Below are 9914 nucleotides of genomic sequence, written 5' to 3' on the forward strand. Positions count from 1 at the left end.
GTTTCAGGCTGGACATAAGGAAGAATTTCTTTACTGTCCAAGCCCCCAAGGTCTGGAACGGCCTGCCATTGGAGGTGGTTCAAGCACCTACATTAAGCACCTTCAAGAGGAAATTGGATGCTTATCTTGCTATGCTTATCGTCCTATGACCTGAGCTGACTTCCTGCCCTTTGGGTGGGGGGCTGGACTCAATGATCTTCTGAGGTCCCTTCCAGTCCTAATGTCTATGAAATCTATGAAATCTACTGGACTCTTGTGCCCAGGTGCTGAGGAGAGGAAGAGAGGAAGCAGTCCTGCAATCCCCCTAAAGTGTGAGAAGCCAGCAGGGAGTAGCTGACAACTTCTCCTCCTCTCCCCTCCTGCTCTGTGGTAGGGGCAGGAGCAGCTGCTTCCCCATGCCTTCTTCAGACTGGTGTGACCTTGGTGTCAGGAAGATTGAAGATTGGCACCTCATCTCCATTTCTTCTGGTCACTAGAAGGAGTTAAACCAGGAGACATAGTACAAATGGTCCTTGTCCCAGAAGAAACTTTTCCAGGACCAACTTCTCCTTGGTTAGAGGTGGCTCATATTTCTCCCAGAACTGCCATTTTTTGTCCAGGAGAAAGGGCATGAACATGTGTACACTTTTGGTTTTTACCAGGAGAACAATGATTTTCCTGGTAGAAACTGAATGTCTGTACATGGCCATTGTGTGATCTTGGGACAAGAATTATGGCAGATTGAGCATAGGGATTATAGGATCCTCTGCCAGGACCAGCAGGTTGAATTTTAAAGGTCCAAACTAAGCCTATAAATAACACTTGGCTTCTGTTTTGTCTGATCCGCATCAGTGCCTGGGACTAAAAATCATATATTTATAGAGAAGTAGGGCTGGAAGGGACCTTGAGGGGTCATCTGGTCAAACTGTGTGCTTGAGGCAGAATTTTCCCTATCAAACCATCCCATACAAATCCATTATTTTTAACCTTTTATCAAAAGTACACAGTCAGCACTGACGTGACACCCAAGATATTACACCCTAAGTTGACACAGGTAAAGCAGGGGAATCACAGTGGCCAACATCCTGCTGCTACAAAGGTTGTTACAAAATTCTAGAGAGTTCCCAGAAAGGCCACCACATTGCCTGTTGAGAAGAAGGCATGGGGTAAAATTCCTTTCTGACCCCAAATATGGTGATTGGTCTGACCCTGAGCAGAGGAGCAAGACCCTCTAGCCAGGAAACTCTGGGTTTAAGTCCCAGCAGGAGCACTGGCATATCCCAGTCAAAGTCCATTCAAAAGTCCAGGAATGCCTAGGAAAAATATAGTCGTTGTCCAAAAATAATTGGGGAGTCTGAGTTCTTTGAAGCAGGATTGCTTATAGTTGGTATTGTTTTGTGTGATAAACACTCCTGAATATTTATGCAGTTTTCAGAACATTGACTAATGACATTTGGAAAAACTATTTAAGATTGAAGACAGAGTAGATTTGCCTCTTATGGATTAACTAAATCAGTGATGCATAAGCTTTCAGAAGCTGTATCTTACTATTTGAGATGTTGTGAAGGTAGTGCTGAAAGCACAGCTTCTACATAGAAAGCAGTGATTAGAATATGAAGGGTAGGGAAGGGGGAAGGAGAAGGTGGTGATACTAATGGGAGAGGCAAGGTGGGTAGGAGAGAGAAAAACAAATTGGTTAACTGATTGAGAGGTAGGGTTAAGTTTAAAAAGGGGAGAGGGACTTGCTGCTTGGAACCTAGCAGCTGTAATTGTTATATGCTTATGAGCCTATAGCAATGAACGTGCAGTTAAACCTCCTCAACCTTAACCCTGTTTCCTCCATAAAGGGTGCCTATACATGTGCTCTGGAATGGGACGGAATGAGGGGGGTGGGGCACATTTTAATTAGAGCGGTTCCTTAAAGCGTCTCTAATTAAAATGCCCTCAGTGTCTCATGTATTCAGTGTCCCACATTTCAGAAGGTGGCAAGAGTGCTTTAACTAAAGCTTGTTTGATGAGCTGTAGTTAAAGCAGCCCCACCGCCATTTTGAAACACAAGGTGCTGAATACATGAGACGCTGCAGCACATTTGAGCCTTCGGATTAGAATGCTCCAGTAGAATTGAGTTGGCTTCTACATTTTCTAGTAAGAATGCGTTGGAGCACATGTAAAAGTGAACAAAGTTGCAGCAATTTAGTTTACTCTTATCACTGCAGGCTCATGCATACATGGGAGCTGCAGCATAAGAACTGTACTCTCTCTTAGCCTTTCACCTATACATAATCTGGGAAGATCAGGGCCAGGTTGGTAGTGGGTGTGTGCACTGTTTATTTACCACTTTTGCTAATACAGTAAAGTTAACAAAAACATTATATATAATATAATCATATATTATTTATTATTTTACTAAAAGCATACAATGAGAGGTGATCCATTCTACCAGTTTACACAAAATTAAAACAGAACATAATATATGATGATGCAAAAAAAAGAAGCAGCGGTGAACAATAAAATAAACAAAGGAATTCTATTTGATGTTGGCCCTTATGCTTTTATGGAAGTAAATACACTTAAGGAGTATGGGGCAGGTTCTGAATTGTCCGAGAAGCTAACTTAAATCATTCTTGGTGGTCTTGCTTATTCTTTGAAGTTGTTACCCGATTTGAAGATCTTTTTAGGGACTTGGGTATAAGTGAGTTGATGGAATCATTCCAGTTCCTACTGGCTGCTGTTTACTTCCATAGACATCCAGTCACAGTGACTGGATTGTTTGAGCTTTGGGAATTGAACCCTCTTGTCCTTGCAGTTGATTCTTGCAGTCAATGTTTGAAGCACATCTGGGCATATTGTGTTTTCAGATTTCGATAGAATTTCTTCCTGTTGGCTTCTGTAGGGACTTTGCTCAAAACATGAATGGTATGATATAATTTAGGGACTAAAGTATGAAAGAAATCTTGCAGTGTTGTCTATATATATTGAGCAGGGATCCGGGTTTTCCGTTTTCCACAGAAAAATGGAGAAAACATGGATTTCCCAGTTTTAATTGGAGAAAACGCGGATTTTCCCTTTTAGCAGGGAAACCTGTGGATTTCCCCATTTTGCAAAGAGCACCAGCCCTGCCTGGATGGGGAGGGAGAGGGGGAAAGGGAGGGACCCAGTGCAATCACTTACTGGAGGCTGCCTCAGGAGGAGGATCAGTCTTCATTCCTGGAGGTAAGTGGGGCTTGGGGGTTGAGAGGCAGGGCTGGGGGGGTAAGCTGGCTGGGGGCTGCGGGAGCGAGGATGTGTTGGGGGAAGACATGGAGTTGCCTGCCAGCTGGCAGGCACTCCTGGTGGGGCTTCCCCAAAACTTTCCCCTCCCTCAGCCCGGGCAGGTAGGGGGGTGGGGGGAGCAGAGCATGCCCAGGGGGTGCAGCGGCAGAGGGGCACTGCCAGCTCCCCAACTCAGCTCATTCTGTGCCCGCTCCCAGGAGCAGGGCCGGGGGGGCGAGGGCAGCAGTGCCTCTATGCAGGCCATACACGTGCTGCCTGGCTGGGTGGGGAGGGGGAGCTCATACATGGCAGCTGTTGCCACTACTGCACTGCCTCTGCTGCACCTTGTGCCACTTGCCTGCGGCCGATGGCGAGAAAGCTGCATGGGACGCAGGACACAGTGGTGTGGTGGTGACCGCCACGTGCGAGGCCCCCTGGGCAAGGAGGCATCTGAGACCTGCAGAGGGGCACTGTTGCCCTCACCTCTGCTCTGTGGAAGTGGTACGGGGTGCAGTGGTGGCAGTGTAGTGGTGTTGGCGGCTGCCACCATGTGAGCAGAGGTGTGGTGTGGGGGAAGCTTCTGTCAGCAGTGTGGCGGCAGCATTGTGACAGTGGTGGCCACTGCATGCCAGCAGCACTGCACTGCTGCTGCTGTGCCCCACTTCGCTTACCCAGAGCAAGGCCAGAGGGGTGAGGGCAGCAGTGCCCCTCAGCGAGCTGCACATGCTCGCCCAGACAGGGGCAGCGGAGGCTCACACTCAGTGGCCAACACCACACCACCATGTTCCATGCGGCTTTCCCACTGTCGACCGTGGGCAAGTAGCACGAGGTGCAGTAGTGGCGGTGCAGTGGTGGTGGTGGTGGCGGCTGCTGTGTGAATCCCTCCCACCCCTCTGGCTGGGCGGTACGTGTGACGCCCACAGAGGGGCACCGCTGCCCTTGCCTCCGCAGCCCTGCTTCTGGGAGCTGGCACAGAGTGGGTCGAGGTGCAGGGCAGGGAAACACTGCAGTGTGTTGCGTGGGGCTGGCAGTGCCCCTTGCCCCTCTGCTGCTGTCCCCCCTCCCCCGCCCCCGCCTACCCAGGCTGAGGGAGGGGAAGTTGTTGGGGAAAGTTGTTGGGTCTCTGGGAGCTTCAGGGCAAGGCAGTCCACTTGCTGGGTCTCAGGAAGCCAAGCTTATGAGCTTCCGTCAACAGGAGTGCAACCCTATGCAGGGCTGTGCCGCAGGGCTGTCAGTCTGCTGACATGGGGATGGGAACTGTCAACCAAGCCCCATCATCTAGCTAGCATCAGGTTGGATGCTACGCATTCAGTTTAAGGCTTGATGGAAACCAGCGACAAAAATATTCCACATATTTCATAGAACATTTTTTGTGGCTGGTTTCTTGTTCTTTTGTGCCATTACTCTCCTGAACATATGGCTGGGTTACCGTTTAATATGCTATTAACAGATTAATCACATCTTAGGTATAACGTCTGCCAGGGCCTGTGAACTCAAGACTGACAATGAAGATTAAAATACGCTACCTGCTATGCAAAAAATAACAAGACTATCATAATAACATGGCTATCACATGCTGAGACCTGGTTTAGCATGCTGATGAGTTGAGATGAGATGGGATTCTTGTCTATGGGTGCAAGTAAGAATCAACACTTACACATCTGCTTCTAGGCTAGGGCTTAGGCAAAGCTTTTCCCCCCCCAGTTAATAAACAGCTTTATGTTCTTTGTATGTCCTCTTCTAAGGGGAAACATAATCAAAATATTAAATTATAGAATCAAAGAAAATGAGGCTGGAAGAGCCCTTAAGTGGTCATCGAGTCCAAGCCGTTGATCAAGGCAGAATCATGCCTGTGTAAATTCTTAAAACTGTACAACCCCCCTCTTGCCTAAATACCAGGCACAATGCTAAAAACATCTAAACACTAACTTGCCACAGGCAAAGTAGTGGGCACGGTTAGTGTCCTGCCACTGCAAGGACAGGAAGTGTTTTGTTAAAATGTACTCGAGAGATCCAAGGAAGAGGACCAGTGTCTCACTGCTCCCTTCCCTTGGGCAGAAGAAGGAAGTCTGACATTCTAACCAGCAGAGAGCTAGTGGTAAGCACAGAAAATATTCCAGTGGAGCATATTACAAAGTATATTAAAATTTATTATTCATCTAATAATGCACAAGCTACACTTTTTCAATGAATGAAAGGAGGACTTCAGCATCTAAGGCTGTCATGAATAATAATACAAATATTAATAAATAATAGCTAATAATACTTTTTAGTTTAAAATTGACAAATATTCACATGAGGATAACTTTACTTTGTATTTTAGCTTATATGGTGGTTCCCAATCTTCAAGAAAACCCAGGAAGAAAAAATCAAGAGTAAGTTAAAAATCAAATGAATTCAGTAACTCACAGCACATTTTATTATTCTCTTGTATTATCAATATTTTAAAAATATGAAATATTATAACATTCGCAGTTTGATAAAAGTAATAGTGTTCATCTATAAGACTTCTCTAATAATTTATATTTTGATCTGGATGTTGTTAATATCAAGTAGATAAATATAGACAATTATGAAAAACATAATCATTCATTTCTTACTAAATATATTGTTTTGTTGATCCTTTTAATTAAGTTCAAGAAAATAGTCATTTAAGGGGCAGATTTGGTTTCCTTGTGTAGGTGTCTAAATGAGAGTAGGTGGAATTTAGACTCCAGGACATTTATACACATACATTTTCATGCCTGGACGCGCCAGAGATCCAGCACATCGCAAAAGACTCACTTAATCAAGTCTGCTCCAGACGTGAGCTGACATACACGGTGCTGCATTGCTTGCAGTTGTATAAGCGGCAAAATGTGCATCAGCGCAGTGAAAATGGTGGTGGTGCATTTTTGAACTAAAACACCTTCTGTGTGTTTTAGTTCAAAAGTGGACCACTGCCATTTCTGTTTGCTGACATGCATTTTGCTGCTTATACAATTGCAAGCGATGCAGCACCAGGCACTTTTCAAAGCACCCAATGCTGTGGTGTGCTGCATGTGTAAAAATTCTCCTATTAAAAGACCTAAAAAGTACTCAAGTTTAGTCCTGCTTCACAAAACATAAAATGTGGAAGGTATCTAAGGCAGGGGAGAACCTTCATTTTGGGCTGCAAAAATCTGAAGTGATCCATTTTGATTACCTGGGCACCAAACGTTTTCCAAGGGACCATTGCAGTCCAGATTAGTGCTCAGGACTCACCAAATCACTGGAAGGACCTGATCCATTAGTGTGTGTTCTCAGCATTCCTGTCTTGCACTAATAGCATTGACTCCAGTTCAGAAATGCACCTGGTAGTGTTGCTGCCCACCTACTTCGCAATATTGCCTAATGGATAGAGCACTTGCCCTGGAAGTGAGAAACTGTATTATCAGACCCCTCAACCTGAATGGATTCAAATCCATGTGCCCCACTCTCCAGGAGAGTATTTTAAGGTACCTATACATGTGCTGTGATGTGTTCTAATTGGAAAACATCAGAGCATGCTTGATTAATTGAGTCTGCTCTGCATTCTAATTAGAAAACTCTATCATCACCACACTGTCACGTGTATAAGCCCCTGTGGATTTAAAAATGGTCGCTGGGGTGCTTTAACTAAAGCTTCATCAAATGAGCTTTAGTTAAAGTATCCCATTGGCTATTTTTAAAAGCACAGAGACTTAATACGTATGACTCTGTGGCATTATAATTAGAGCAGCCCCCCCCAGGAACTTCTCTAAATAAACACTTCTCACCCCTGAGCACATGTATAGACATCCTAATTAACAGTTATGCCATAGGCTGAATGAGGGATACTCCTGCATTCAGGGATACTCCTGCAAGATTTCAGGAGTCCTCGGGCAAGGAGGAGAACAAGCAAAAAGCAGTGTGACTTGGCTGTCTAGTGAACCATACTGTTCCCTGGGAAGAATCTTGAGTTCCTTTTCCAATTTCCAGGATGCTTTATACATTTTAAATTAAATAGTAATTTGTTAAACACAGATAGATATAGCTTTGGGAGTATCACCTGGATCTCTTCCCTCCCAACTGAGTTCCATAATCACTGGTCTACAGAGTCACTTTCCATCTTACTTGTTTGCTTATTGGTCCCAGCCTTTCATTCTTGGTCTCCTTCTTTAGTGTCAGGCTTTTAAAAAAATATTTTAAATGCATAATATCAGGGATTTCTTCTATGCATTGGCTAGATCAGTGGTTCCCAACCATTTTCGCCACAACTAGCTGATGGGAGTGGAGTGTGGTGGGGGCGGTCCATGGGCGGGGTAGCTCCTGGCATGCGGCGTGGCTTGTCCTTTGTGTGCGCTGCCCCTGGGATTGCCCCTGCAACCCACATTTGGGTCGTGAGCCAAGGTTGGGAACTTCTGGGCTAGATTATGGAACACAGTCACTCTTGTTCGTATGTTTTGATAAACAGGGATTATGAGCACTTTGATAAACAGGGATTTACCCCTGTGGGTTGAAGGGCATCATAATTTAGACCTCCTTGTTTGTACAACTTGCATTTAGATCTATTAAAATGTGGTTTGTTACTTTGTGACAATTAAACCAAGTAATTTCAGATCTTAGTAATTTCAGAACCAAGTAATGACAATAACCTGTGCTTTGCCATTATTTCTTACATAATCTTTTTGCTTTCTATAAAGTTTATCATCAAATATTTTATATCATTATCTGGACTAGGGGCTCCTAAAGTGTGACGCATGGGCCAAATATGGCTTGCAAGCCTTTTTGATGCAGCCTGCCACCCAGAACTGTCTCTTTGAAATGGCCCTTCAGGGGCAAAACTTTGGGAACCACTGACCTAAGTGAAGGAGAAATATATTTAATAACATTTGTACCAAGAACAGGCCCCTTGGGAATCCCAGTATAGTAAGAAAACATGATAGTTGCATTGGTTAAGCATGCAATATAGAAAATATACTGAAGCTATATTAATATTGTCATAAAACAGAAATATTTTCTTGCTTTTTCTTGTTTGGTCAAGTCATTTCACTGCCCCAGCAAAAAAGTTACTTATGAAGAATACCAGGCTGGTGACCTTCCAGGATGCCCTGTAAGTCTTTGTTAATTTCCACATCCATAACAAAAATATATAAGGCTTTATTTTCAAAACAGTGTTCAGCAAATTATACTGTGTAGTGTCCACAGAGTTTTAAATTATGGATCTGGTGTCAAGTGTTTTAAAGTGGCTTTTTTTGTACTTTAAAAAATTGACAGTCTCAACGCTTCCCATCTTTGTTTAGTTTTCCTTGGCCAATTATATCTCAAAACTAGTAGCTTCCTTCTGTAACAGATGTTAATAGAAGCTTTCAAAAGAACATACATTCTTTATAATATTTGAAAAGTTAAGTACAAATTTTGTCGAGATACCTATCCTGTCTCTAAATTGCTTAAAACCCTGAGAACTATTTTGAGGATCTATTCTGAACAGACTCTAGGTAAAATGTCATCAATTTCATCCTTTGCACCAAAGAACAGCCATAATTTTAGCATTAAATAACTGAAGAATGTTTGGTAGGCACTCAAACATTTATAATGTATATAAAAAACCCCAATAGTACCTATAGAAATAAGCAGTTTTACTAATAACCTTTAGTTTTGTTTGATGAAGCTACTCATATAAAACTTCTGCATATAATTTTAATAGTAGTTTGTTTTTCCACCCAAACAACAACGTAGTTTGTCACAATGCTTGTGTAGCTGGGGACCAGGCTGGCTGGGGCATGAGGTTGCAAAAGTGTGGGTGCTGCCTCCTGGCTAGCTCCACCCTTGTGCCCCAGCCAGCCTCTTTGCAGCATGTTGAACTGGGGGGAGCAGCCCTGGGCTGGCAGACTGACCCCCTAAGCCCTTTGTGAGCCACGGCTGTGCCGCTCCAACTCACTGTGCTGTGGTCCCAGTACATGTGAAGACACTGTATTTGGAAGCACTCAACTCTAGTACGAAGTGTGCAAGAGTTTATTTAGCTGCCTTAATATCGTGTGTAGATGCGCCCACTGAGCTCTGAGTTTCAACTCAAACTTGAAATGATGCAAATCAAACGTGACGTTAAGATTTTAAATAGACTTGTAGTCCTGCCTCATTATGTTTGGCACAGTATTTTTTACCTCATTGAGAGCTTTGCAGGCCAAGGGGACAGCAACATCTTAATCCCTTAGATTTCTTGCATAGGACCTGTGAGCTAGTTCCCCAGTCAGTGGCATTGGTGTTCCCTGCTGTCATCCAGTCCTTCCAAGACATCCTCAGGTTTATGGAAAAGGGAGCCCATTTGAAGACTTACAATATCTATTTGCATTTACTAGGGAGGAAATTAGAATGTGTCGGAGCAAACTTGATTAATCTAATTAGAACGCGTCTGGCAAACTCGATTAATCAAGTCTGCTCCAGTGCTCCAGCAACTTTCGTGTCACATGTATGCAGTGTTCCCAGCTTTCAAAATGGCAGCAGGGGCACTTTGACTAAAGCTTGTCAAACAAGCTTTAGTTAAAGCTCTCCCACTGCCATTTTGAAGTGCAGGATGTTGAATATATGAGACGCTACAGGAGCTCCGCTAATTAAAATGCCCCTTCTCTGCCCCACCCCAGAGCATGTGTAAAGATGCCCTTGAAAATTTTCATAGTGGCACATTTAATCTGAAACACCATTTC

General features: G+C 43.9%; 1 long non-coding RNA gene across 1 annotated transcript in view; it reads left to right on the forward strand.

Moving 5' to 3' along the window:
• Positions 1 to 8325, forward strand: part of LOC109300088 — a 46425-nt gene extending 38100 nt beyond the window's left edge. Inside the window, exons 4-5 of the long non-coding RNA XR_002098103.1 lie at positions 5555 to 5606; positions 8255 to 8325. This is a non-coding gene — a long non-coding RNA (uncharacterized LOC109300088). The remainder of the gene's footprint in view (positions 1 to 5554; positions 5607 to 8254) is intronic.
• The last annotated feature ends 1589 nt before the right edge of the window (positions 8326 to 9914 follow it).

Source organism: Gavialis gangeticus, unplaced genomic scaffold (genome assembly GCF_001723915.1).
Source record: "Gavialis gangeticus isolate Ggan-Ray unplaced genomic scaffold, GavGan_comp1, whole genome shotgun sequence".
NCBI classification, from domain to species: Eukaryota; Metazoa; Chordata; order Crocodylia; family Gavialidae; genus Gavialis; species Gavialis gangeticus.